Below are 6,000 nucleotides of genomic sequence, written 5' to 3'. Positions count from 1 at the left end.
TGCTAGCTTCACCTGAACTGGACCTCTGAGCTGTGTTTGTGCTGTTGGAGCCTTTTAATGACATCATGTGACCAATAACATGGCTGCTGTGAGGTCACTGCACTAACAGACCGACCAAGAAGCCTGAGATCTAATTTAGTTTGTGAAATCTGAGGATTTAATTGGATACTGCCATATTGTCTGTGGATGGAAAATAAAAAATAGCTGAGGCCGAGGGTCAAAGAGTGAGTTTGTCTATTCATCCATCAATTCTTTCGTGTTTTTTAATAATTTAATAAACCTGTTTAACATGTTTACTCCACAAATACAGCAAACAGTAAATCCTCCGTGTTTTACTACTGACTCCATCTTTAGGGTTAGAAAAACAAACTCGTGGCTTATTTCTGTCAATAGAGACACAATGAAAGGCGATACAGAGAGTAAACTGTGTACAGGCAGTACAACAAATGCTCACAGCAGTAAGTATTACTTACGTAACTGCAAACAGCTGACATTGCTTATTAGCGCACATGCATTCCCATCTAAGTCGTTGGCGGGCTCCTGAGCTGCAAATCCACGCCAACCTATCAGGTTACACCACGTTCAGTGAGGAAAGACGTCTTTCGGCGTCTCTTTCAGGAGTGCCGTTTAGCAGCATCAACACTGTAAACAAAGCGCTTCCTGTTTCTGTCACCGTCAGCTTCTCCAGCCAGCACGGTGACGGATGTCTCTGAGCGAGTAATCAAGCCTCCGTTTATTTTGGATCAGCTGATCGTTAAACTGATGGATGAGGCCGCGGTGCGCGAAGCTCAGCGACGACGCTGCACGAGTACAGAGAGCCGGAGCGCTTTCACTGAAATGTACTGACGACTTCAAGTGAACACAAACTTTACTGACACTTTGTTGTATGGAGGGAAAACCGATGACGGATTAATTTGGACTATTTGATTATTAACGCGTCTCTCACGAGTCCCCAAAGATTACAGCAGTAAATGAGACCACACGTTCCCACGCCTGGAGTCGGTGTGTGAGGCGTTCCTGAGCTCTGCTGAGATCCTTCCTAAAGCCACTGGGCGAGATCCCAAAATCCATCCCAACCTCCAGGAGCCTGTAGAAGCACGTCTGGATCCCAAACTCTAAAGCTGAGGCCTCAACATGCCCAACAAACCCACAGGAATACCCTCATGTTTGCAGCCTGACGTTAATCTCTAAACTGAAGACGCTGAAGCTCCAGCAACACCAGCAGATGAACCAGTTTCTCCACCTGCTGCAGCTCTCTGGGATCATCTCTGATGGTGGAGTTAATTAATCAGTGTGACTCCTGGGAAAGTGTAGAAGTGCAAACTGGGCGGGTTAAACTTTTCAGTTTACCAAATGACGGCGACTCGGTCAGGAAAGAGTGGCGGCAAATGAACTTTCAAAATAAGACTAAGATGGGATCCATTCTCCTGGATGGATAAAAATCAAACCTGTTAAGCCACCGACACGCTGCCTGTTAATACATATCTAACTGATGGAGCTGCTGCTCCTCCACATCAAAAGGAAGCAGATGAAGTGGTCCAGTGTCACCCAGCATGCCTCCTGGATGACGTGTTTTGGGTACGCTCTACTGGGAGGAGAGATTACGTCTCTCGGTTTGGGAATGCCTCAGCGTGTTTGTTTTTAGATTTGTTCGATTTTAGGCTACACCTGTACCTGGGTAAGCGTGACCGCTGAAAAAACTATGAGTTTAAGCTGGTCTCAGCCAACACAGGTGAGCTCCAGGCTGCAGGTAAGAAGGTGCAGTTGAATGAGTAAATATAGGAACATCAGAGGATCAGAAAAGCGTCACAGAAACAGACTTGTGCACTTTAAACGACTCCAACACTAAACAGGACCAAACCTCCGTGCCCCGTCATCTGGAAGCCAGTTCCACAAACCTCATTTAGTTCCAGTTTACCCACAGGAGTGGAGGTTACAGTTTGCACATGAGACCCATCTGAGGCTCCAACAGCTGCAGGCGACTCTGCAAACACACTCACTACCAGCACTCCAAACCACCCTCGCTTTACTTCCTGTCTTCCAGCCCTCCACCGTCCTGACCGTCGGCTGTATTTGCCTCCTTTCTTTGCCCAACCTCCACGTGAACCTCACCCTCTGTCATCACAGGGCCCATAAAACACACAGCCGGCCAGAGGGTGAGACCGCGGGGTAATAAAGTCTTTGACAGAGCATCTGTCCTCGCCGGCCGTAGCTGCACAGCCCCAGCTTTGACTGATGTAACCCTCAAGGCTGCAAACAAAACGGTGGGGCCGATATTCTTCAGTTTACGTCGGCACTGACGTCTGCTCATCTCCGTGAACCGAGCTGAGGCTCAGACGAGCCCGAGACGACAGAGGAACAGAGGGAGGGGCCTGTGTGCTCGCCAAGCTGATTTATGTGAATGTGGACGTAAAAAAGATACAGCACGCCGCTACAAAGGATTTCCCCCCGCGCTCGCCAAACTTTCTGCAGTGAGTCAGCGCGTGTGCTCTCTCCTCTAATGAGAACCAGCTCTGTGGGCCTGAAACTGGAGAAGAAGCAGCAGCACGCTGGGATCGTACTCACACTGGTCCTCTCCCATCACAATTTCACTACAACGGCTGAAATCTCCTGCTGTGACTCACACTCTGAAATGCAAGCTCCACATCGAGCGTGGCGCCGCGCTGCGCACGAAAGGTGTAGAGTGAGGATGCCCTCTTCCTCCTCCTGCTCCTCCCTCGTGTTTCTGAAAGCTGCTGAGCTGCATCAGTGCGGATGAGACAAGGAGAAGGAAATCCAGGTAAGAACAGCCAATCAGCGCCTCCCACCTGACCCCACAGTCAGCTCATTCTTTATGTACAAAAACTTCACAGTTTTTAATGAAGAACGTTTCATCTCATGAATATTTCACAGAGCCACGAGTCCTCCGACGTGGCTCCAGATTTGACTCTTATCATGTTTGAGCCGTCGTTGCGTCTTCAAACTGAGCCACAGTCTGAGGACTAAACCTGGTTTTGCAGCAGCATCAGAGTCACAGTTTGAATAAACCATGCACCAGTTTAGTATCTGTGACAGGAGCAGATCCAGTACTGGTCCCTGTATGGAGGACCATGAGTGCCAAAATAAACAAATAACTAAATCATTAAATAATCAATTCAATGTGTATTTTATGTTTTTTTTTATTAACTTCCAAGTTTCAATAAATTCATGGCACACCTAATTATTCATAGATCTATTTCCTACCACTTCTCCCAGTTTGGGTCTGAGCACAGAAGCCCACACTTCCCTCACCCCGCCCACCTCTCCCAGCTTATCCAGTCAGATGACAGATGCCATCTCTCCAGTGAGTCCTGGGTCTGCCACAGGGCCTCCTCCCAGTAGGACACGTGGATGTGGAGGAGCAGCAGCTCTACTCCGAGTCCTCTCGAATGACGGGACTGCTCCACCCCATCTCTAAGGAAGAGCCCCGCCCCCTCTCAAAAGAAACACGTTTTATCGGCGACCGTGGGTGAGGGCAGGAACACAGATGGGCCAGTAAATCCACAGCTTCACTTTTAAGCCCAGTCTCACGCTCCACTCTCCCCTCCATCATGAACACGACCCCGAACTGTAATTAATTAATGACACATTTAATGAATCATTTAGCAACATAGTTACTTCATTTGGTCCTCCTGGTCCTCCGTACCCCGGGATGTTTGATTGGTTTTCTGGTCATTCACTGGAGGAAACAAAGTGCATTCTGGGTAAACGTTGTGAATCAGCCTGAGGAAATAGAAACATTTCTCGGTGTTGAATCACAGAAACATCTGTGCGTCTGAACGGAGCACAGAGATGAGCCCACTGTTTCCTGTCTCGTCACAAAGCGTCGCAGAGAGTGACACCGTCCTGACGTTCCTGCGGATAAACAGTATTTAAAATGGCTGACGGCGTGATTCTCTGGCTCTAACGCAACACTAATCGCTGCAGCTTTGGCTCCTGACTCCTGCATCAAACCTCTTCCCGCTCCGAGTCGCAAGTTTCCTGAAACGCAGCCAGAGGGAGATTTCCAAACTTCAAAGCAGAGATTCAGATTTTTCTCTCCAACTGAAATAACAGATCACTTCACAGTCTTCACTCATCAGCTAAAATACAACATCAAAGCAAAAGAATCTGAGCTTTAACGCTGATAAACCTTTAATATTCAAGTCTGACTGGAGGCCGGGGGCCACGCTCCGTCCAAAGTGCCTCCACAGTCTGACAAATGCTGGGTTTTAAAAAAAGAACCAGTCAGAGCCCAAAGAAACATCTGGAAGTTTGTGGCTTTGTCCAAAGATGAAAATCCCCAAAGTGCTGAATTTATTCTCATTTTATTACCAAGTGTTTGCCACCTCGTCCACCACAGCGCGCCGACACAGAGAAGAAACCGCAGTCGTGCTTTCTGTGAAACGCATTCAACACCGTAAAACTACAACGAACTACAAACATGGCCGAGGTTCCTCGCTGCGTTCATGGATACCGCACCTTCACACAGAGAGGGGAGATGCCCCTCTTAAACCATCATCCTGAATGCGGAGACCCCACACGGCTGTGTCCGAGTCTCCGCCCACGAACACACCCCCATCCACCACTATAATAAAATCTGCAGATGATGCAACGGTCGTCAAACTTACAAGCTTAAGGTGGCACCAAAGAGTCAGTCACAGACTCGAGCAGAACAGGAAGTACAACCCAGCAGCTGTGTGTGGAGGAACGCCGTCCGTCTGTTGGGGCTGAACCTCCAGCCTGGTCAAAAAAACAAGCCCAGCAAAGGCTGTTCTTCCTACGGAAGCTGAAGCACGCTCCCCGTGAATCTGCTGCTGAACTTCTACAGGATCGCCACTTAGAGCACGAACGCCATCACGGGTGGGTCAGAAGCTGCAGAGCTGCACAGCTGAAGCGTGAGGTGACCTACACCCTGCCACCCTCTACTCAAACTTCCTCCATCGAGCAAACGATGCAGACAATCCCACACAAACAGACAGAGGGACAGCTTTCACCCCGCACACAGACCCCATCAGGACGATCATAAAAATCTATTATCTCCTGATTTATTATCGTCTATTTATTAATTTTTTATTATCTGTTCTTTTGTGGTGGGCACGAGAGGTGCCAGTCTAAGTTTTATTGTAATGGATCATCTGTTTAACGTCCACCAGGTGAGCAGTTCACCTGTTCACCTGTTCTACGAAACAAAATTCATGCAAACTGAAGGTTTCTGACCTGCTCAGGTTACTGATGAATCAGTGCAGCTGCAGTGTAACGATGGCTAATGAAGCCGGTGTGTGTGTGTGTGTGTGTGTGTGTGTGTGTGTGTGTGTGTGTGTGTGTGTGTCAGATATTTGGCTGCTTTGTTCTTCTGCTTACTCGAGAGCTTTCGTCTCTTTGGCAGATGAGGTAATGGTTCGGCTTCCCGAATGCGGTAAAACATCATTTTTTACAGGCCGGCGCTGATGTGGCCGTTTCCTCTGCGAGCTCGCTTGTTGAAGCCGCTGCTTTGTTGTGGGTGCAGCTCTGTGGACGCACACGGCAGCTGTGAAACCGTACGGCTCCACGGACATCAGCCAAACGCGTCTCCTTTTGTCTGAAAGTCATAAAGTTTCTAACAGCGAGGATCTCGTTACAGTCACGTCAGGCCTCTCGATCTGATTCAACAATTTACCGTAAACGCAGAGACCTGAGTAACGAGCCTCCGCCGCCTGTCGTGGCTTTGCCGTGAGTCACTGTGGTTAAAGCGTGGGAACGCGCGCTCGCTGATAGATACCTGGGTCCAGCGTGGGCGTCGTTTATCCTCTCAGATCGTTTCTATTTGGCTAAAAATGTCTTGATTTGTTGTTAACGGCATATTTGTTTAAATCAAAGAGCTTCCACCGACTCAAACAGGCCTTGTTGGTCTTCCTTGTTGCATCACTGCGCGTTCATTTAAATGTATTTACTGATCATCCAATAATGTCAGACGGGAGCGGCCGAGCAGCCAAACGGAGCCAATAAAAACCTGCTTTAAAG

The 6,000-nt window shown here is 48.5% G+C and overlaps 1 protein-coding gene across 2 annotated transcripts in view; it reads right to left on the bottom strand.

Moving 5' to 3' along the window:
* The window catches only part of ccdc102a (coiled-coil domain containing 102A), a 48,695-nt gene that overhangs the window by 26,917 nt on the left and 15,778 nt on the right, over positions 1-6,000 (bottom strand). The window contains exon 2 of one of the 2 annotated variants that reach the window (XM_026177126.2): positions 3,637-3,697. The exons of the other annotated variant lie outside the window; for it this stretch is intronic. The gene's annotated coding sequence lies outside the window, so the exon portion shown is untranslated. The remainder of the gene's footprint in view (positions 1-3,636; positions 3,698-6,000) is intronic. 2 annotated transcript variants of the gene reach the window in all.

The sequence above is a fragment of the Astatotilapia calliptera genome, chromosome 1, assembly GCF_964374335.1.
Source record: "Astatotilapia calliptera chromosome 1, fAstCal68.1, whole genome shotgun sequence".
NCBI classification, from domain to species: domain Eukaryota; kingdom Metazoa; phylum Chordata; class Actinopteri; order Cichliformes; family Cichlidae; genus Astatotilapia; species Astatotilapia calliptera.
Note: the sequence above shows the minus strand (reverse complement) of the source record. Positions and strands in the feature narration are given on the sequence as shown.